The 23,434-nt window shown below is 44.3% G+C and overlaps 1 protein-coding gene across 12 annotated transcripts in view; it reads left to right on the top strand.

The window, feature by feature from the left end:
- Nucleotides 1-21,137: 21,137 nt before the first annotated feature.
- LOC105488365 (A-kinase anchoring protein 13) overlaps nucleotides 21,138-23,434 on the top strand; it is a 356,595-nt gene continuing 354,298 nt past the window's right edge. For 11 of the 12 annotated variants that reach the window (XM_071100751.1, XM_011752360.3, XM_071100747.1 and 8 more), the window contains exon 1: nucleotides 21,138-21,335. The gene's annotated coding sequence lies outside the window, so the exon portion shown is untranslated. The remainder of the gene's footprint in view (nucleotides 21,336-23,434) is intronic. The other variant, XM_011752355.3, reaches the window with a different exon arrangement.

Raw genomic sequence — 23,434 nt, 5'->3', positions numbered from 1 at the left:
ACAAGTAAGACTGTTGTGAGATATATGAAGGCAAAAATAGGGTGCTGAGCACATCTCAGGAAGAGCATCCAAATAGGATTCTCAGGAACCATGTGAGGGGTGTGTATGTTGCTGTTTGGAAGTAAGACCTAGTGGGAAGTGGGGCAGATGGGAGCCAGAAAGGGCAAGCACGAGTGAACCCGGTAAAGAAGGAGGGCGAGGATCACTCTGCCAGCAGAGGCAACAGTATATGCACATGCACGTGATAGGAGATTGCCTTTGGTTCTGACAGGCAGGCCATAGGGATTGTACTGCGGAAGACAGGGCTGAAACAGAGGCTGGAGAGTTGGACAGGGGTCAGATCACAAAGGGTCTGGGTATCTAATCTATGTGAAATGGGTTTAAACATGACATATATGGAGAATCTTTTAAGGATTCCAAGCAGCAGGGTAACATGATCATACTTTCTTTTTTTTTTTTTTTTTTTTTAAGACAGAGTCTCGCTCTGTCACCCAGACCAATGCAGTGGTGCAATCTAGGCTCACTGCAACCTCCGCCTCCCAGGTTCAAGCATTTCTCCCACCTCAGCCTCCGGAGTAGCTGGGACTGCAGGCACGCACCACCATGCCCAGCTAATTTTTTGTATTTTAGTAGAGACAGAGTTTCACCATGTTTGCCAGACTGGTCTTGAACTCCTAGCTCAGGCCATCCACCCACCTCAGCCTCCCAAAGTGCAAGGATTACAGATGTGAGCCACTGTGCCCGGCCCAGATTTGCTTTTTAATTTTATTTATTTATTTGCTTAGAGACAGGGCCTTGCTCTGTTGCCCAGGTAGAGTGCAGTGGCGTGATCATAGCTCACTGCAGCTTTGAACTCCTGGGCTCGAGCAATTCTCCTGCCTCAGCCTCCTGAGTAGCTAGGAGTACAGGCATGTGCCACTATGCCCTGTTAATTTTTTTTTATTTTTTTTTCTTCTTCTTTTTTTTTTTTTTTTGAGACGGAGTCTTGCTCAGTCGCCCAGGCTGGAGTGCAGTGGCACGATCTCTGCTCACTGCAAGCTCCGCCTCCCAGGTTCACGCCATTCTTCTGCCTCAGCCTCCCAAGTAGCTGGGACTACAGGCGCCCGCCACTATGCCCGGCTATTTTTTTTTTTTTTTCTTTGTATTTTTAGTAGAGATGGGGTTTCACCTTGTTAGCCAGAATGGTCTTGATCTCCTGACCTTGTGATCCGCCCATCTCGGCCTCCCAAAGTGCTGGGATTACAGGCGTGAGCCACCGCGCCCGGCCAATTTTTTTTTTATTTTTAATAGAGATGGGGGTCTTACAAAGTTGCCTAGGCTGGTCTCAAACTCTGGGGCTCAAGTTATTCTCCCACCTTGGCCTCCCAAAGTGATGACACTCCAGGCATGAGCCACCATGCCTGGCCCAGATTTGCTTTTTAAAATTGCCATGAAAATTTATGTCCACAGATTTGACTTATTTTTATGAACTCATGATAATACCCTACTTCCTTTCTTTCCATGGAAAGTAACATCTTCAAAAATTAAAGTTGTCCACATACCTTGTGTTAGGTGGAGTGTGGGTTTTATTTGCTGTAGGGAGTCGAGAAGGTTGGACTTCAATAGGAATATTGATACTGAGACTTACTGATTTGCTCTTTTACCTGCAGAGCCAAATCAATGGTACTAATGCTATGAACAGGAGCTATGGGATTTTTACCAAATCTGGAGACAGTGACCTTCACTTTGAAAAACAGGTTCTGAGAAGCACCTCAGAAGTGAGAAAGGTTGTAACCTAACCTTGAAATTTATTAGTAGAAGCAGTTAATGACCGCAAAATCTTGCCATTAAGGCACACCAGTGCTTGCCTTCTATTTCTGGCTCTAACCAAAGCTGTCAGCTTCTCACTTTCAAAAGAACTTAGTTTGCTTAATGAAAAAAATATATATATATGATTGTGAGAAGTCTACAGAAGTCCCCTGAAAATCCAGTGACCTCATTTTCGGTAGCTCTATAATATTTGCGAACATTTGTTTTTCATCACTGTCACTACTTTTGATCAAATTTACTGTCAGGGTTTTTGAGTTTCAAGGGCATTTTTTCTTACCAGTTTCTCCATTTATTGGAGGATCTGTCTCTGTAACCTAAATACAACATGCTCACTCACAGTTAAAAATCCAACCAGCCCCAACCACAGGCAAGATCTGGAAAGCAGAACTAGAAAGTGGATTAAAATAAAAAGCCCAAACTTTTTGTGTTGCAGTCCTTTATTGCCCTCATTCGCTGGACAGCTTTCCTAATGTGACATTTGTCTTGGCCGATGAAGTGTCACATACTAAGCAGGTGATAAGTGGCATAACTCAATGGAAGTATTTGGGAAAGTAAGTCAGAGGCAAGTGACAAGCTGGAATGTATGTAACTGTCAGCACAGACAGGCCAAGGGCTCGACATAAAAGCTATTTTTCCTCTCTGACTTGGCAACCCTGCTTGAAGTTAGGTTTGGACTCGCTTTTTAAATCTGTGTGTGTGTGTGTGTGTGTGTGTGTGTGTGTGTGTGTGTGTGTGTTATGACTGCCGTCTTTCTATTGCTGAATACCTACAGAAGAAAACCAGAAGGTAGTAGTGTACTTAAAATGAAAAGGGGGGCCAGGCACAGTGGCACACACTTGTAATCCCAGCACTTTAGGAGGTCGAGGCAGTTGGATCATTTGATGTCAGGAGTTCAAGACCAGCCTGGCCAACATGATGAAACCCTGTTTCTACTAAAAATACAAAAATTATCCAGGTATGGTGGTACACACCTCTAGTCCCAGCTACTCAGGAGGCTGAGGCAGAAGAGTTGCTTGAACCCAGAAGAGTTGCTGGAACACCACTGCACTCCAGCCTGGGCGTTGCAGTGAGACTCTGCCAAAGGAAGGAAGGAAGGAAGGAAAAGAAAGAGAGAGAAAAGAGAGAAAGAAAGAAAGAGAAAGAAGAAAGAAAGAAAGGAAGAGAGAGAAAGAAGAAAGAGAAAGAAAGAGAAAAAGAAGAAAGAGAAAGAAAGAGAGAAAGAAGAAAGAGAAAGAAAGAAAGAAAGAAAGAAAGAAAGAAAGAAAGAAAGAAAGAAAGAAAGAAAGAAAGAAAGAAAGAAAGATGGAGATCCTTAGAAAAAAAACAGAGAAGTGAAGCCGATTTCCAAATAGACCTGATATGACCAGCTAAAATTACTCCAGCTAAAGAGTGTCTTCTGTCACAAGCTTTGTCCTTAAGGTATGCTGAGGCCAAGTCCTCCCCATGTGGAGCTCCAGTCATAGCTCAGCTGGGAATTATCCACCCACTGGGGTCTGTAGGTCAAGACTTAAGTGCGTTAGCAGAAGGCATCTTCGAGCTGATGCGATGGAGACCCATCAAATCTGAATCAAAGCCAAAAAGGGAACGAAAACAAAATTAAGTAGCTCTTTCATAAACTTCAATAAGGTTTCACAAATTGAGACAGACGTGAAATGTTAAAAACATTCTCCCAGTGCCTTTTTCGGACTGAATGAGTTTCTGCATTTAGGCAGTTTTGGCATTTGCAAAATGCTTGCAAATAAAAGTGGGACTCAGCACTGTATTCCTATAAGTTGGTGACTGATTGGACTCTTCTCAACAAATCAGTAATGGTGTTCATAGACGTGGTGTTCTTGAGCCAACCTTTAAGGTTTGTGGAATTTGCCAGGCAGAGATGCTGTGGATGGATCTTCTAGGTAGAGGGAACCATATGAATAGGGGCAGGACAGAAGGAAACCAGAGAACATGTTCTGGGCACAGAGCTGTAGAGTCAGAAGAAAATGGCATCAGTCTGGACACTTGGGGCAGGGCAGATTTAGGTGTCAGAGGCTGTCAGCCCAAGAGGTGACCTTTACTGAAGGATGGAACATAGGAAAAGGAATGGATTTCAAAGGGAAGGTGATTAAGAAGGGCATCTGTTGGTTTTGCTCGCCTGGCATCAATCCTACTTGCTTCTGGCCACAGTATGTCAATTTTATTCTAAGCATAGGGCCTTCGTCACATTCTCAGTTCACGTGGTTCAGGTGTAACTGACACTCTCTTTGGCTCAGTGGGCAAACACATGACCTGGGCCTAACCCATCAGAACATTTTATATCTTAGGCCCTCAGGCATGGCTCTATAATTTTTATATAGAATTGCTTATTAATTCAAGTATAATAGTGGGAGGATAGAAATTTAAGCTATGTCTGCATATATATGTAAAATTAGGAAACCATTGAAGGATAGGAGAATGATAAAGATTATGGGGAAACTTTTTTTTTTTTTTTTTTTTGAGATGGAGTCTCACTCTGTTGCCCAGGCTGAAGTGCAGTAGCTCAATCTTGGCTCACTGCAACCTCCACCTCCCAGGTTCAAGCGATTCTCCTGCCTCAGCCTCCCAAGTAGCTGAGATTACAGGCATGTACCACCATGCCCGGCTAATTTTTATATTTTTAGTAGAGGTGGGGTTTCACCATGTTAGCCAGGCCAGTCTCAAACTCCTGACCTCAAGCAGTTCACCCACGTCAGCCTTCCAAAGTGCTGAGATTACAGGCATGAGCCACTGCACCTGGCCAAGGAACCAACACTTCTTCAATGACCTCCCCACAGTGCTATAGTGACTTACGGATGGATATATGATCAAAGCTGGGCCAGTGAAAGACAGCCCTGAGACTTTTGATGCAGTAGTAGAAAGTTTAGTAAAATTGCTGTCTAAAGTAATGTTGGTAATAGACTTTGTTTTGTTTAGAGATGGAGTCTCGCTCTGTTGCCCAGGCTGGAGTGCAGTGGCGCCATCTTAGCTCACTGCAAACTCTGCCTCCCGGGTGCAAGCAATTCTCCTGCCTCAGCCTCCTAAGTAGCTGGGATTACAGGCAAACACCACCGCACCCGGCTAATTTTTGTACTTTTTGTAGAGATGGGGTTTCGCCATGTTGGCCAGGCTGGTCTCAAACTCCCGGCCTCAAGTGATCTACTCGCCTCGACCTCCCAAAGTGCTGAGATTAGAGGCATAAGCCACCATGCCCAGCCAGTAGTAGACTTTTGATAAAAGATACAAAAACTCGCTTTTCATTTTGGGGTAGGGAGCTGATAAAATGGGGAATTGAAGCTTCTGATGATCATCTTGTCAGTATGAGAGAGGAGGTTTCTGAGAAAGAAACCAAGACAGAGGAGAGCAGAACCAAGAGAAGGCAATGGGGAGAGATGAAGACGGTATTGGGGAGAGACAGATTCCTAATGGCATCATTGGGTCATCTGGAACCAGACTTGCTTGAAATCTTTCTCTGGACTTAAATTTCCCTTTTGTTTTTTTCTTGAGCCAATGGACTAAAAGAGTCTTAATGAATACAAAGATTTTGATTTGGGACATACATATTTAAGTTACTGGAAGTCATCGAGGCAGTCAAAAAAGTAGAATTAGTGCTTTGAACACTATATCAAGTGCCCTGAGCACTGAGAGAAATATTTGAGAGTCATTTCACATGGTTAAAACAATAACAAGGGGCAATATTTATTACATTTTTTGCTTTGTGCCAGATATTGTTCTAAAGAACTTTGTAAGTATTCTTTCATTCCACCTCACAGCAGCCATTTGAGTTAAATACTTTTATTATTTCTATTTAACAGGTAAGGACACTAACAGACACACAGGAGAGGCTTAGTAATTTGCTGTGGTGGCCAGACTCCAAGATGGTCCCAATAAGATCTGCCTCCTGGTATTCACATCTTTATTTCATCCTCTCCCCTTGGGTGTGGACTGGACTTAGTGACTTCCTTTTAATGAATAGAGTAAGGCAGAAGTGATGGTATGTGACTTGGAAACTAGATCATAAATACAATGTGTCTTCTACTCTTTCTCTGTTTCTCTTGCTGCTTTCTCTCAGATCACTCACTCTGGCAGAAGCTATGTTATAATCAGCGCTATGAAATGGTTCATGAGGTGAGAAACCGAAGGCTCCTTTAGTCAAGGGAATAAGCTTGGAATTGGTCTTCCAATTCCAGTTATAGTGGAGACTAGAACTTTACTGACAGTTTCACTGCTTCCTCATGAGAGACCCTGAGCCAGAACCACACCACTAACCCATTCCTGATTTCTGGTCCTCAGCAACTGTGTGAAATAACAAATGTTTGTTTGTTCTAAGCTGGTAAATTTGCTGGAAATGTATTACACAGCAGTAGATAAGTAATGCAGATTTTTGTACCAAGGGTGGGTGCTGATGCAGTAAAAATCTAAATGTTGGAATTGCTTTGGAACCAGTAAGTAAGTAGAAGCTGGAAAATCTGTGAGGATTTTGAAGAGGGTGATAGTGAAAGCTTAAAGTGTCTTGAATACCCTATTAGTAGAATTGTGGACTTCAAGGAGGCTGTCAGTGAGGACAGCCATTTTTCCCTTAAGGGAAAAATGATGACAATCATATTGGAAATTAGATAAAAGGGGATTTTTAATGCAGTAGCAGAAAGTTTAGCATTGTTGCTGCCTACAGTAATGTGGGTGGTAGAAAATGTCCCTAAGGAACTGAGAGATCAAGTTAAGGAGATTTCTAATCTTTCCCCATCACCCTCTCTTAGCTCTGCTTCCCTCTGTCTTGGTTTCTTTCTCAGAAAGCTCTTCCCTCATAGTGACAAGATGACCATTAGAACTTCAGGCCCCCATTCTACCAGCTCTCTACTCCCAGTGGAATGAGAGTTTGTGTTTTCCAATACTTTTATCAAAAGTCTCAGGGCTGTCTTTTATTGGCTCAACTTCAATCATATGTTCATCACTCTAGATACCACCTGGTTTCTTTTTGCTTCTTATAGAAAAACACAAGAGAAAGGAAGTAACTAATGGAAGGATTGTTAAACAGAAAGGAGTTAGCTTTGAAGATTCCTAGACTCAGCCAGGTGCGGTGGCTCACACCTGTAATCCCAGCACTTTGGGAGGCTGAGGCAGGTGGATCACTTGGGGTCAAGAGTTCGAGACCAGCCTGGCCAAAATGGTGAAACCCTGTCTCTACTGAAAACACAAAAATTAGCTGGGTGTGGTGGCGGGTGCCTGTAATCCCAGCTACTCAGGAGGCTGAGGCACGTGAATCATTTGAACCCAGGAGGTGGGGGTTGCAGTGAGCCGAGATTGCACCACTGCACTTCAGCCTGGGCGATAGAGTGAGACTCAGTCTCAAAAAAAGAAAAAGAAAAAGATTCCTAGACTCTCTAGATGTCAAATGATATTAAAATTTTGGGGGCAGGCACGGTGGCTCATGCCTCTAATCCCAGCACTTTGGGAGGCTGAAATGGGCAGATTGCTTGAACTCAGTAGTTCGAGACCAGCCTGGTCAACATGGTGAAATCCTTTCTAACAACAACAAAAAAAAAATTAGCTGGGTGTGGTTGCATGCACCTGTACTCCCAGCTACTCGGGAGGCTGAGGTGGGAAGGTTGCTTGAACCCAGGAGGCGGAGGTTGCAGTGAGCCGAGACTGCACAACTGCACTTCAGCCTAGGCAACAGAGTGAGACTCAGTCTCAAAAAAAGAAAAAGAAAAAGATTCCTAGACTCTCTAGATGTCAAATTATATTAAAAATCTTGGGGCAGGCACAGTGGCTCACGCCTCTGATCCCAGCACTTTGGGAGTCTGTAATGGGCAGTTTGCTTGAACTCAGGAGTTCGAGACCAGCCTAGTCAATATGGTGAAATCCTCTCTAACAAAAAAAATAAAAATAAAAATTAGCTGGGTGCGGTTGCATGCACCCGTATTCCCAACTACTCGGGAGGCTGGGGTGGGAGGATTGCTTGAACCTGGGAGGTGGAGGTTGCAGTGAGCCAAAATTGTGCCACTGCACTCCAGCCTGGGCAACAAAACTTGTTTCAAAAAGAAAAAAAAAAATTTAATGGCTTCCGAGGAAAGATCAAATCCAGGATACTGCTAGGGAAACATGGTCCAAAGACAAAGCTAAGGGTGTATCTATAAATCCTTGGTTAAAACTTCACAAAGCTTAAAAGTGGTGCCTTACAGTACTCTTTAGTCCAACAAAAAGCCTCTTAAGATGGTAAGGGTGTGGTGAACAGATCCTTTTGATCAAAGAATAGGGCTTCTAAGAAGCTTAAGACTGTTGTCTCAATCCCAGCACTTTGGGAGGCCAAGGCAGGAGGATCACTTGAGCCCAGGAGTTTGAGATCAGCCTGGGCAACATAGCAAGACCCTGTCTACAAAAAATTTAAAAATTAGCTGGGTGTAGTAGTGCCTATTTGTAGTCCTAGTTACTCAGAAAGCTGAGGTGAGAGGATGGCTTGAACTCAGGAGGCTGTACCTGCAGTGAACCGTGATTGTGCCACTACACTCCAGCCTGAGTGACAGAGTGAGACCCTGTCCCAAAAGAAAAAATAATTGTTGCCTATCAGCAGAAACCCAAAGTAGAGAAGTGCTTATATCAAAAAGACTTGCAAGTATGACTTTAATTTAATGACATGGACCCCCATTAAGATTCATAGGAAATCCACTACATGTTTAAAATAATTACATGAGCAGAAACATCATCACCTTAGATTGAAAGAGGCAGAGACAGTACAAAATGAAAAGAGGACTTTGGATTCTCAAATTCAACAAGAAAGAAGCAGGCTGAGGCCAGGTGTGGTGGCTCACGCCTATAATCCCAGCACTTTGGGAGGCCGAGGCAGGTGGATCACGAGGTCAGGAGATCAAGACTATCCTGGCTAACACAGTGAAACCCCATCTGTACTAAAAATACAAAAAATTAGCCGGGCACGGTGGCAGGTGCCTGTAGTCCCAGCTACTCGGGAGGCTGAGGCAGGAGAATGGCATGAACCCAGTGGATGGAGCTTGCAGTGAGTCAAGATCACACCACTGCACTCCAGCCTGGGAGACAGAGCAAGACTCCATCTCAAAAGAAAAAAAGAAAGAAAGAAGTGGGCTGAGAAAACTACTCTATTGCAAACACACACTACCTGTCATTAAAAAGGAAAGACAACTCAGAAGAGGGAACCAAGAACTTTGAGAATCGCTCCTGGGAAGAACTAGGACTGAGTACTAATCAAGGAACTCACAATGCTTCAGATAGATTCAGAATTGCTGTGGACCACCATGGCTGGTCAACAGCAGTGATGCCTTTATATTCCCCATTTCCTCCCTTTTTGAACAGGAATATCTATAGTGATTATCTTTTGCCTGTTTCCCCATTGTACATTGAGTGCGTGTGTGTGTGTGTGTGTGTGTGTGTGTAGGGGGCACAATACTTGCCTATTTCACAGACTTCATAGGTTTAATGATTAAGAAGAACTATATGTAAGGGCTATATCCACAGCTGGACCTCATTTTGGTTATGAGATTCTGGACTTTGGGCTGATAATATAATGGGCTGAGATTTTTGAGGGTCTTGGGAGGTGGTGAGTATTTTTTGCATGTGGGAAGAACATGAATCAGTGAAGGGCCAGAGACTAAATTGTTACAGTTAGCCTCCGAGATGGACCCTGATGCGCCCCACCTCTTAGAATTCAGTCCTTTGCGTAATCCCCTCTTAAGTGTGGGCTGAGCTTAGTGACTTGCTTCTAATGAAAAGAATAAGGCAGAAGTGTTAGTGTACAACTTAAAGACTATGTGATAAATCTAGTGTTGCTTCTGCTGTCTCTCGGTTTCTCTCTCTCGTCACTCAGTCTGTGAGCAGCCACATTGTAGGCAGTCCTAAGGAAAGGCCCAAAGAGCAAGAAAGGGAAACTTCCTGACAACAGCCAGGTGAGTGAGCTTGGAAGTGAATCCTCCAGTTTCAATCCAAAGAATACAGCTTTACTGACAGCTTCACTGTAATTTCATGGACAGACCTTGAGCCAGAACCACCTATCTAAGTAGCTTACAGAGTCCTAACTCTCAGAAACTTTGCAAGATAATAAATGTTTGCCATTTTAAACTAAATTAGGAGTGTAATGTCTTATGCAGCTATAAATAATATACTTGCCAAAGGCACATACTCTACAATTCCGTTTAAACCAACTCTAAGACAAATTTTATCTATAATGATAGAAAGCAAATCAGATCAGGCATGGTGGCTCATGCCTGTAATCACAGCATTTTGGAGGCTGAGGCAGGGGGATCACTTGAGCCCAGGAGTTCAAGACCAGCCTGGGCAACACAGGGAAACCCTATCTCTATAAAAAATTTTTGAAATAAAAAAACTAGCTGGCCATGGTGGCTCATGCCTGTCATCCCAGCTACTCAAGAGACTGAGGATGTTGGAGACCAGCCTGGCCAACATGGTGAAACCTTATCTCTACTAAAAATACAAAAATTAGCCGAGCATGGAGGTGCATGCCTGTAATCCCAGCTACTCAGGAGGCTGAGACAGGAGAATCATTTGAACCTAGGAGGTGGAGGCTGCAGTGAACCGAGATTGTGCCACTGCACTCCAGCCTGGGCAAGAGAGTGAGATTCTATCACAAAAGAAAGAAAACAAAAAGATAGAAATAGATAGATAGATAGAGATATCGATGTCTCTACATAAAGAGAGAGAGAAAGAAAGAAGGAAAGAAAGGAAAAGAAAATTAGCATAGCCTAGGGTCATGCAGGTAGAGGTGGGAATTGTGGGCAGGGGCATATAAAAACTTGTGGAGACCTCAGAAATGTTCTATTTCTTAGTTATTGGGATGCTTACACATTTGTCACACTCACTGAATTGTACACTTAAAATTGGCATATTTATTGAATGTACATTTTACCTTAATAAGATTGATTTTAAGAAAAGAGGGCAAACGATGAGGTGGAATCAGTAGGCTAAAAAGTATGATGGCAAAGGCAAGAGGAGAGATGGGACAGTGTCTTAAGAATGTACTTGGGTCAAGGATTTTATGCATTTTTTTAAGATAAGAGAGATTTGAATAAGTTTGAAGGCAGACTATAAGGACTAAAGATGTAAACCAGAAAACTTAAATTATAAAGTAAAATTCTGGCAGGGACTGAAACAAATGATATTGAGCAGGCAGTTTAGTTAAATCATGAACTACTTCCTGGGGAAGATAGGTTAAAGAGATTTTAGGCACTCAGTTCTAGTGTCCTCAGTAATGTAGGTCTGTTTACATGCCAAAAAGTTCAAGGCTTTGAGTGGGCACTTAGGTTTAGATAGAGAAGAAGTTTAATGCAGTTTTTATGTGAGTTGACACTGGAAGTCAATTACTTTTGAATTCTCTGCTAAAGTGTTTAGTATTATTCTGTAAGCAAAACGGAGCCATTGAAGTCTTTTGAGCAGGAAAGTGAAAAGTCAGGGCTGTACTTTTAGGAAAACCATTCTGTTACAGAGAGGACTATGGACTAGTTGGGAGTTATTAGATGCAGGAAAACCAGTTAGAAGAATATTGCAATCCTGCGGCCGAAAGTTAGTGAATGAACCCAAGAGAAGTAAGAATGGGAAACTTTACCTTGATTTGTAAAAGAGATTGTGGCAGAATGAAAAGGCAGCATGCTGGAAATGACTGGATGGGACTGAGGGAGCGGGAAAGCAGAAAATAGAGCAGATGAGGGAGAGAAGGATTTCTCACTTTTGGAGCCAAGTTTCTGGTCCAGCAGGCAATTCAGGTGAAGGGGTGCTTGTAGTAGGTAGGAATACAGTGTGAAACCTAGGAGGAGTGATCTGATTAAGCTGCAGGTGAGATTTAGGAAGCATCTAGTTTCCTTTGTTTTTCTTTTTTCTTTCTCTTTCTTTCTTTCTTTCTTTTTTTTTTTTTTTTTTTTGAGACTGAGTTTCACTCTTGTTGCCCAGGCTGGAGTGATCTCAGCTAACTGCAACCTCCGCCTCCCAGGTAGAAGCAATTCTCTTGCCTCAACCTCCCAAGTAGCTCGGATTGCAGGCATGCACCACCACACTCTACTAATATTTTTGTATTTAGTAGAGACGGGGTTTCACCACGTTAGTCAGGCTGGTCGTGAACTGCTGACCTCAGGTATCCACCCGCCTCAGCCTCCCAAAGTGTTGGGATTACAGGCATGTGCCACCATCTTGGCTTTATTTTCCTTTCTTTTTTTTTTTTTTTCTTAAGACGGAGTCTCGCTCTGTTGCCCAGGCTGGAGTGCAGTGGCACGATCTCAGCTCACTGCAAGCTCCGCCTCCTGGGTTCACACCATTCTCCTGCCTCAGCCTCCCGAGTAGCTGGGACTACAGGTGCCCACCACCACACTTGGCTAATTTTTTTGGTATTTTTAGTAGAGACAGGGTTTCACTGTGTTAGCCAGGATGGTCTCGATCTCCCAACCTTGTGATCCGCCCACCTTGGCCTCCCAAAGTGCTGGGATTACAGGCGTGAGCCACCGCGCCTGGCCTATTTTCCTTTCTTAACTAAGGAATCACCTCTTGGTTTGGACTAAGGGTCCCTTTTGAAACAAATGATAGTGTGGGTGTCTTAGCTCAAGCTGCTATTACAAAATACCATAGAACGGGTGGGTTAAACAACAGACATTTATTTCTCATTCTGGACACTGAAAAGTCTAAGATCAAGGTGCTGGCAGATTCACTCCTTGGTGAGGGCCTGCTTCCTTACTTGCAGATAGCCACTCTTTCACTGTTTTCTTATGTAGCAGAGAGAGGAGCCTCTGGTGTTTCCTTTTTTTTTGAGACAAAGTCTCGCTCTGTTGCCCAGGCTGGAGTGCAGTGGTGCAATCTTGGCTCACTGCACCCTCCGCCTCCCAGGTTCAAGAGATTCTCCTGTCTCAGCCTCCTGAGTAGCTGGGATTACAGGTGCGTGCCACCACACCCAGCTAATTTTTATATTTTTAGTAGAGACAGGGTTTCACCATGTTGGCCAGGCTGGTCTCAAACTCCTGACCTTAAGTGATCTGCCTGCCTTGGCCTCCCAAATTGCTGGGATTACAAGCATGAACCACCATGCCCGGCCTGGTGTTTCTTCCTTTTCTTATAAGGGCACCAATCCCTTCATGGGAGCTCCACCTTGATGACCTCATCTAAACTTAATTATTACCGAAAGTTCCTACCTCCTCATATCACCACATTGGGGGTTAGGGCTTCAACATATGAGTTTTGGAGAGGACACACACATTTATTCCATTAACAATGGGTAAAAGGTAAATGGTGCTTCACCTACCTTGTTCTTTCTGGAAGACGGGTTGAACGGGTTCAGGTAGTGTTTCTCAAAAATGTGCCCTCAATGGGATATGATATATTAATGTGTTTTCCAAGGAATTGGTGTCATGGTAAAATAAGTTTGAGTAATATAGGATTAAGCAAAGTCAAACAGTTGGGGTTTTTTAAATGCAGGACTTTTCAAGGCCTTAATATGTAATGCTATTCTGTACAGTGAATCTTCATGAGGAGAGAAATATAAAATAAAACATTTCTTATATTCATTTAAACAGACAACGGGTTTCTAAGGAATTAATGCTCCAATAGAAGCACTTCAAGAAAAAGTGATTTAAGCTGTGCCAAAACTGCAGTTATTTGTAATAGTTGTACACAAATAAGGACTTCTTTCCTTTAACACTGAAAATTCAATATAGTTTTGGAAAAAAATTCTAACAGTAATGAAGAAAAGTTTTTAAGAAGTTCTGTCCAAGAAAACCTCAGCTTAGGCCTCACATAAGTTGTTGGAGTCCATTTCCATTAAACAGCATTTGGGGCTCAAAAACATGGTGTTTCTCTAACTCCAGCTTCAGAAACCTACCATTATAAATAATTGGGGATAATTATGAGAGCAGCTGAATAAACTGGACAAGGTTGGGCATAAAGAGAAAAGCGATAGGAGGAAATGTGCAGTACTTGAGCTCGCCCATAAATCTTTCTGGAGGCAGAAAAACAGTCCCCATCTTCTCCAAACTGGAACGTGCATATAAAGTCAATACGAAACGAAACCTAACCAAATCAAAATAACGCTACCCTGAAAAGTGATTCTGGTTTTATTTTGCAGTTATTGGGAGAGAATCTCTGGACCCTTTCATGCCCCTAAAATTAAATCCCCTGACTCCAGGCTAAAAAATATGGCAATAACTTTGTTTGGGGCCAGGGTGGTCCCTTAACCCTGAGGCATTTGTGATTCCTTCCCCCTATCAACCCAGCGTCCCTCACCCTTCTACCACTGGAAACATAATGACTTTAGAAGCTTAATTTGGTCCCATGAGCAGCCTTCAAGCAACTTTTGCTGGGAAGGTCATTATGGAGAAAAACAAGGGTTTCAGAAATGAAATAAATTGTTCTATCAATAAACAGTACATCTGGCATTTATTAATTAAAGGCTGGGGAGCCTCTGGGGGCAGGAGACTGGGTGGCTGCTACATCTATTGAGGAAGTTAGTACATGACAATATGCACTTTTTGTTGAAAATTCTCTATTACAGTTTTGGCAACGTGCATGTTTCCCTGCATTTGTCAATTAACAATTTTCTGCATAATCAGATCTGCTCCTAGACTTCCTTTTATCTTATTGTCTCTCAAAGGGGAAGTGGAGGAGGTGTGTAAAGTGGATAGAGCAACTTGCATTGTGCCAGGCAATGTGCTCAGGGTTGTATTTGTTATAATGTGGCTGTTGGGTGGGAGTGATTCCTTTACAGACAAAGAATTTGAGCATCCATGATCCAAACTTAGCTCTGAACTCTCCTTTTTTCTTTTCTTTTCTTTCTTTCTTTTTTTTTTTTTGAGACAGAGTCTTGCTCTGTAGCCTAGGCTGGAGTGGTGTGATCTCAGCTCACTGCAACCTCCGCCTCCTGGGTTCAAGTAATTCTCCTGCCCCAGCCTCCGGAGTAGCTGGGACTACAGGCACGTGCCACCACGCCTGGCTAATTTTTTGTATTTTTAGTAGAGACGGGGTTTCACCGTGTTAGCCAGGATGGTCTTGATCTCTTGACCTTGTGATCTGCTCGCCTGGTCCTCCAAAAGTGCTGGGATTACGGGCGTGAGCCACTGTGCCCGGCCAGTTCTGACCACTTCTAAACTCCTTCTGTTTCATACAAGTAGAAATTAGAGATGTTAGTCACTCTGATGCCCTGACGACAAGGATGTAAATTATAAATCAGCACAACTTGTTTTGGAAGGCTGCTTGCAATGAATATGCAGCAAGGTCCCTAAAATGTTAATAGTATCTGACCTGGTAATAATCATAATGATAAATGCCATTTACTGTGCATTTACCTGCAATACAGCATATAACCTTAAGCCATTTCTCTGCTTAGTTTGTGCCTGTAGAATTCCTGAAATGTATTCTCAACAAGGAATTGGTTGCTTAATCAACTCTCTACTGAGCACCTGCTCTGTAGCTAGGCTGACTAAATAGGTTCATAGTTCCAAGTACAGAGGGGAGGAGGAGGAGGTGAGAGAGCCCTAATGAGGGAAATTGTATTCAAATACTATTCTAACTTGGAGTTGGCAACTTTCCCTTAGTTTTTGTCTCTTGAACCATAAGCGGTGTCAATCAGTAGCTATGTGACTTGTAGCAAATTACTTAATCTCTGTAAAAGAGATTACTTGTTACTTGTAAAAGGAGGATAATAGTGCCAGCCTAGGATTGTTGTGATGAATAAATGAGATAATGCAAGTGAAGAGGTATGGTGCAGGAATTTTGGCTTTAGAAACAAATTGAGGTTTGGAGGAAATTTCTAGATAGAGGCTCTGTGTCAGAAGCAATCAACCTCACCTTTGCTGTCTAGTACACCAGCCATCAGTCACACATGACTTTTGAGCACTTGAAATGTGGCTAGACTGAATTGAAATGTACTGTAAGTGTAAATACACACTGGATTATTTTGAAGACTTAGCACAATAGATAGAATGTAAAAATACCCCATTAATAAATTTCACCTGCTTCTTTTTTTAACTTTTTAAATGTGACTACTGGAAAATTCCAAAGCATACATAAGGTTCATATATACTGGGTAACATTGGGCTTGACATCAAGGAGGTAAGATTCCCTCTGCCCCCAAGAAATAAAAATTCAGCTCTAGACTGCAAAACTTTCTGCCTGGAGCCAGGTTTCTCTTAGAGATTTCCCTGTTCCCTTCCATCCTCACCCCCAACTTAAATCCAGCCTCAACATATAGTGGTAAGGTGATCTTTCTATTACAAGATGAAAATCTGCTCTCATTGTTGTTCTATTTCTTCACATCTTTTGAGATTTCCTCTTTGCTTTTCAGAATAAGGGCCACACCCATTACCAGGGCTGTGTACCAGGCCATTCATGACTTGGCTTCCACACCCCGCCCTCAGCTTCATCTCCCGCCCAGTTTCTTATGTGTGTTGTGTTTCTGATACCTCCGCGTCTTTGAATTTGCTCTTCCCTTTTCTAGAAAGGTCATTCTATTATTTGTGCACACATACCCTAGTCTCCTGTACTACCCCACCATTCTTTATCTGCCTGATTGTCTTCCAAGACCCATCTTATCTATCTCATCCTCTTGGATGTCTTTCCTAAACTTTCATCCTTTAACTAGGAGAAATACTCCTCTCTGTTCCCCACAACACCCTGCACTGGCCTCTTTAAAGGCACCTACACATGTGATTTCTTCCTGGTTTGTCTGCCTTCAATTGACTGTGAGTTTCTTAAAGACAGTAACCTCTTCTTCACCTATAACCCCAGGACCCTGACTAATGCCTGGCACACAGTAAACTCTCAATAGACATTTGTCAGGGAATTGGCCAGGGATCATCAGCTCATGGGTGGTGTGGCAATTACAACTCTTCTGGATGCAAGTGACAGAAACCTCCACTGTGCCAGGCTTTATTGGCTTATAGGATTGAAAAGTCTATCTACATTGCTGGATTCAGCAGTTCAACTAGTGTCACTAAGAAAATCATCTCTGTTTACTTTCCACTGTTCCATTTCCATTCTAAAGGTTCTTTCTTTATGGTGACAAGATGGCTGACAGGCATATCCTTCCAGATTCCATTTAACGGAGACAAATATTCCAATCAAGCAAGACCCTAGTTCCAGCAGAGTAGCATGGAAGTAGTCACTGTTGCCCGCAGATAGGATACATCAGGAGAGTCAGGTCTGCAGAGTAGTATGGGAGTAGTCACCGTTGCCCGTGGATAGGATGCATCAGGAGAGTCAGGTCTGCAGAGTAGTATGGGAGTAGTCACCGTTGCCCGCGGATAGGATGCATCAGGAGAGTCGGGTCTGCAGAGTAGTATGGGAGTAGTCACTGTTGCCCGCGGATAGGATACATCAGGAGAGTCAGGTCTGCATTCCATGCTGAGGCCATGGAATTGGGGCTGTGGTAGAGCTGGCTTCGCATCAAGCAACGAGCTGAGAGTGGAAGCTCTCAAAGCATGATGAGGGCACTATTTCTATCACAAAAGCAATACAATGTCCACTGCTGTGAAGGAACGCTGGGACATGTTTGTTCCAGTGTTTCTGTTATCAAAGTGGACATGTTACACAGTGTGGGATTCCAGAGAAATTTATGCTCTTTTAATTGTGTTACTTTTGTTTTTTCTTTGCTTTGGCATTACCAGGAACTCTCTGTAAAATGGGATTTATTCTTGTTATATTTTTAGGTATTATATAGAATCTGTGTAAATCAGTTGGGAAGATGTAAGTCAATGGAGAGATAGTTCAGAGATACAAACCCCACCACTGCTTAGTAAGGTATCTTTCCTGGCTTGCAAACTTACTCAGGGTGCCTGAGAAAATGATCAAACCTGCAATCTCTTTCTGTGAAATGAGGCATACTGTGTAGAAATATTTGGCATACCTTGGAAGAATAAGTCTTTAGTATCAGGGACACTCAGTTTGAAGGCTCCTTATAATAGCTTCTTTCGTGCAAATTCACTAATGTGAAACATTTGTTGAGTCCATACTGTGAACCAGATACTATTAGAGGGGCAGGAGAGAGGGGGTAAACACAGCATACTTCAAGGAGCTTACATTATAGTGGGAGGAGCCAATAAACACACAAGATAAATAAGGTACTTTCAGATTGAGATAAATGCTATGGAAAAAACCAATAATTGCATATGGAAATATGCAAGAGAGGGACTAGATGAGAGTGAGTCAATTTAGGGAGGGTAGCCAAGGAAGATTTCTCTGAGAAGGATCATTTGAGCTGAGGCCTGAACGATGAGATGGCATCAGTCACGCAGATAACAATTTAGGAATTCCCAAAGACGACAGAGGGCTTAGCCGTTTGGGGAATTTAGGGTAGACTCTTGCCTTCAAAGTTGGGTTTCAGACTGGGCATGGTGGCTCATGCCTGTAATCCCAGCACTTTGGGAGGCCGAGGTGGGCAGATTTCCTGAGGTCAGGAGTTCAAGACCAGCCTGGCCAATGTGGTGAAACCCTGTCTCTACTGAAAATACAAAAACTAGCTGGGTGTGGTGATGCAAACCTGTAATCCTAGCTACTTGAGGGCCTGAGGCAGGAGAATCGCTTGAACAGGAGAGGTGGAGGTTTCAGTGAGCCGAGATCATGCCACTGCACTCCAGCCTGGACAATACAGTGAGACTCTGTCTCAAAAAAAAAAAAAGAAAAAAAAAAAGAGTCGGGTTTCAGAATAGCTACATCAGTAGCACCTGGGAGCTTTTTAGAAATGCAGAATCCCGGATCCCACCCCAAACTCACTGAATCAGAATCCATATTTAACAAACTCTCCCAGGTGATTTGTAAGCACAGTACATTCGAGAAGTGCTAGACTCTTAATTTTTCCTGCAGCCCACTGGAAAGGTGTAAATCCTGCTGAGGCAGGGAGCAGGGAATGGTGTTGTCAGTGTCCGTAGAAAGATGACATGGTAACATTTACTGCTGCCTTTGAAACAAACAAGCCAGGTTCTAAGCAGGAAGGTCACTGGGTTATCAAATGTTAGGGTTCAAGTGATTTTCTTGGTTAGCACTCTTGCTTCACAGAAGACTGAGGTTCTTTGAGAAGTGACCAGCTCCTGACAGGCTCCTTTGAGGCCGTTAGTCAGGTCTAGGATCCAGGTGTCTTCTCTCTCTGTGCCAGCTTTTTTTTTTTTTTTTTTTTTTTTTGAGATAGGGTCTGGCTCTGTCACCCAGGCTGGAGTACAGTGGCATGATTTGGCTCACTGCAACCTCTGCCTCCCGGGCTCAAGCAATCCTTCCACCTCGGCCTCCCAAGTAGCTGAGATCTGGGCTACCATGCTTGGCTAATTTTTGTATTTTTAGGTACAGATGGGGTTTCAATTGATGCCCAGGCTGGTCTCGAACTCCTGGGCTCAAGTGATCTGCCCTCCTCAGCCTCACAAAGTGCTGGGATTACAGGTGTGAGCCACCGTGCCAGGCCTTGTGCCAACTTTTAAATATCAACAAGGACAGATTAGAGAACAGTGGAAGAGGGTGAGCAGCACGATGAAGTGATACGGAAATATTTTCACATCAACAACTGGGCATGTTTGACCTTTTTTTTTTTTTTAAAGCCATTCGGTGAGGTTTAATTAAGAAAATAGGGCCGGGCATGGTGGCTCATACCTGTAATCCCAGCACTTTGGGAGGCCAAGGTGGGTGGATCACCTGAGGACTAAACCCCACTTCCTGAGTTGAAGTAGGGGAAATAGAGGAGTTTGAGACCAGCCTGGCCAACATGGTGAAACACCATCTCTACTAAAAATAAAAAAAATTAACCAGGTGTGGTGGTGGATGCCTGTAATCCCAGTTACTTGGGAGGCTGAGGCAGGAGAATCGTTTGAACCCTGGAAGTGGAGGTTACAGTGAGCTGAGATCACACCATTGCACTCCAGCCTGGGCAACAAGAGAGAAACTCTGCCTCAAAAAAAAAAAAAAAAAAAAAAAAAGAAAGAAAGAAAGAAAGAAAGAAAAAAGACAAAACAAGAAAGTATATGTGAGCACCAGAGCTCAACATTAAGAGCATTTCTGAGATTTGGAGCTATTCAACATTGGAAGTTCCTGGTACACACATGAGGAATTCACAATACCCTTTCTCAGGTGTTTGGTCACTGCTAGTGAGCCGGCCTGTGGTCACTGCTAGTGAGCTGGCCTGGATCAGTGTTTCCCAAATGGCAGTCATTTGCATCTTTGCTTTTTTTGGGAGGGGCGGGGGTGAGGGTATATCCTGTACCAGATTTTTAAAAATTGACATTAAAAATACATATTTAAAATGTGTAAAGTGCCCTAATCGTAAGTGCACTGGATGTATTTTTTATTCATGTATATACTTTTGTTATCCATTACCCAGGTCAAAATACAGAACCACCACCCCAGAGGGTTCCCTCCTCCTCCTTCCCAGCCAATAACCTTCTCTTCCTGCCTAACCACTGTTCTTACTTCAATCACTGTCAACTAGTTTTACACGTTCTTGAACTGCATAAAGTGTCTCAATTTTTTACTTAACACTTTTCTTGAAGTGCATTCGTTTTTCGCCACTTTTTATTTGACCTAAGAAATAACATTAATGAAACAATGGTTTGACTTGATAGGCATTTCCCTCCTAATGCGCACTAGAAACACTTAACTATTTGAAAAAAGAAGTTTCTTCGTGTACTAATATATTCTCCGCCCTGTCTCCAGAAACCGCCCTTCCTCTGTGGGTCGGTGGTTACCGGCACCGTTGGTACCCGGACCACACTTTGTTTCTCAAAGCAACCAGATGATTTCTGAGGTCATTTGCAGCTCGAACACGGAATGACTTTGCGGTGATCGAGTAGCCAAAAGTTCACGGAATGCACTGTCACAATTGTGATTCCGCCATAGCGCCTTGCATCCATCCAACACTTGTTTAATACCTATATTTAATACCTAATACCTTAGACTGTCCTAGGCTGTGCACACAGAAGACTAAACCCCACTTCCTGAGTTGAAGTGGGGGAAATAGAGGAGTAAATCATTTCACGATGTGTGGCTAAGTGCTGCAGCTCAGGTAACCACCGGCACACAGAGGAAGGGCGGTTTCTGGAGACAGGGTGGAGAGGAGACCGTGGGTAGGCATTTCCCAGAGCAGCCTCTGCCAGCCACCCTACTCTGATCACTTTGCCGCCGAGCAGCAGCGGTGGTCAACCTCAGCCTCCCTTAGCAACCTGACTGCCCCGCCCAGGAGCTTTACTATTGGTCTCGTGGAGTGGGATGGGCAGCTCTGCCGTGCAATCCCAGCTCGCAGTTCTTGCTCCGCGTGTACTCACGGGAGGACTCGCAGGCATTACCGCCCGCCCGCGTGCCCCGCCCACCCCCGAGCGACTTTCGGCGCATGCGCGGGTGGGCTGGGGCTGTGTGCAGGGCCAGCGCGGAGCCCGAGCAGCCGCGGTGAAGCGCCTGTGCTCCGCCGAGACTGCCGTGTTCATTGCTTGCCTCGGTTGCCGCCGCTTTAGCCGCCGCTGGGGGAGCGGCCGCCTATTGTCTTTCTCTGCGGCGAAGGTGAGGAGCTGTCTCGGCTCGGCCCGCGGGGGAGCCCCGGGAGCCGCACGGTGAGAGCGCAACTTAGTTGGCGGAGTTGGGGGAAGTTTTGTGCTTTGAGGAGGGGTCGGGGTGCGGAGTGTGGCCAGTCCCCTGCGGTTGCTCGGTGGGGCGGGCCCCGGAGGAGGGGCGGGGGCTGCGGGGGTTTCGGGGGCGGGTGGGACGGACGGGTCGCCGGGCCGCGCCGGGACCTCAGCTCTGCGGACCCCTCCTCCCTTCGGATCACCCTTCTCCCGCATTGTCTGCTTGGGGCTCGGCGCGACTCCCACTCCGCAGCCCAACTTGGGGGCGGTCGCCGCTTTCCGGGTGGGGGGCGCGCCTGGCCGCGGATGCTCCCTCAGGCGCTCCGCCCCCAGCGAGGCCCCGAATCCCTGCCCCGGGTCCCCGAGTCGGCGCCGCCGGGGCGGGCTCACTCCTCCCCTGAGGCGGGCGGTCGTGGTGTGGAGTCCGCGCCGCGAACAAGTGCTGCGGGCGCGAGGGAGCGGCTCCCCGGGGCCGACGCGGACGGTAAACACGTCGGGCCGCGCCTGCCTGTTGGGGCCTCTCCGCGGCTTCTCGGGGGCGCGGCCTGGCTGACCCGCGCCTCTCGGAGGCGAGCGGCCCAGGAGACCCGTGAGGTCCCCACGCACTCTGGGACCCGTGCAGCCGGCTCAGCTTGCAGCTATGCTTTGAGACCAAACAAAACTTTTTTTTTTTTGGTAAATATGGCTCACTGCCATTTTTTTCTTTTTTTTTTGCAAAGCCAATAAGTATGTGAAGTTGAAAAAAGGAAAAACCCTAAAACTTTATCTAAAAAAAAAAAAAAAATCAAGAAAGGGGTTAGATAGGTTTGTTTTGTTTTGGAAATAGTTTTTATAGCAGAGTGATACCGTCACATTTAATTTTCTAGATCCCGGAATTCACAATGAAAGTTGGATTGAGCGGTATTTTGGTGTTCTTTCTTTGCTATAACACTGCTTAATGAAGTTATTTGGAGAGTTTATTGCTTCAGTTCAGTAAAAACCAGTGTGCCTTTTGTTGCTGTTGTTGTTAGTACTCCCCCGCAACAATTGTTTTATTTTTCGAAGAAGCAGTTTCTTCAGTTTTTCTAAACCATTGGATTGCTCAGATGAGGACAAACGGTGAAGTTCTTGAAAGGTTCATTATTGGCAAGTTTGTGAAGGAGCTAAGATCAGTTGAGATAAATCATTGTGACTGTTCTTGTATTCCGTCGTGGACTCTTGGGGATTTGCAGACTGCATTAAGTACAAGTTTTGCCAAGTTCGGGTGCACGTATTCCACTGTATTTGGTTTATGTGACTTATGATATGAACATGATTCTGTTTCAGTTCCCCAGATGGAACTAGCTTAAATGTCTGTCATTCATAGTGGAACAAAATGGCCAGAGTGTCATTTACTGTTAACTTCAGTTGTATTCCTTTACCTTCTGCTAAGTGAAAAAGAAAAATTTGAGAAATACTGTGTGTCAGTTTGCTCCGAGTGATTTCTCACGCTAAATGGGTCATTTGGAGAAGCATTCCTGGGCTTTTCTGGTTCGGTGGGCCTTGTATTATAAAACCAATTTTCTTCACCTGATGAAGCTAAAGACAAATTTTCTTCAGGCACAGGCGTTGCACTTTTAAACTACAGAGCCACTTTTAGGATTCACAATACTCGCTCGATGGCTTCCCTTCCTGGTTGTGTGGTTGTGTGTGTGTGATTGTGGGGAAGGAGGTTGGTTGACAGGTTGGAAGGGATTGTCAGGGAGGGACACAATGTAAGCAAGTACTGCTGACAACATAACGTTATGAGTGCACCAGTTGCTTTCCTTCTCTGGGCCGTGATGGCATGTTACCCTGTAGGTACTATTGTTTTAGGATTTCTCACACTTCGTTTGCCTTGACTAAATGGTAACTGCACACATACTGTACTATAAATGGACTCCTCCTCTAGTCCTTAACTCCTTGAGTGCTGTGATAGACCTTACTTAGCTTTGTACCCTCTTTGCCAGTAGTCTTAACATAGCGCAGGCACAGTGTGTGTTTGAATTGGGTAAATTATTTTTACTGCCTAGTGGTAGCTAGTGTGCACAGGAGAGAGCCACTAACTCTGGGCACTTGTTCAAAATGAC

The sequence above is a fragment of the Macaca nemestrina genome, chromosome 7 (genome assembly GCF_043159975.1).
Source record: "Macaca nemestrina isolate mMacNem1 chromosome 7, mMacNem.hap1, whole genome shotgun sequence".
In the NCBI taxonomy this organism is placed as follows: domain Eukaryota; kingdom Metazoa; phylum Chordata; class Mammalia; order Primates; family Cercopithecidae; genus Macaca; species Macaca nemestrina.
Note: the sequence above shows the minus strand (reverse complement) of the source record. Positions and strands in the feature narration are given on the sequence as shown.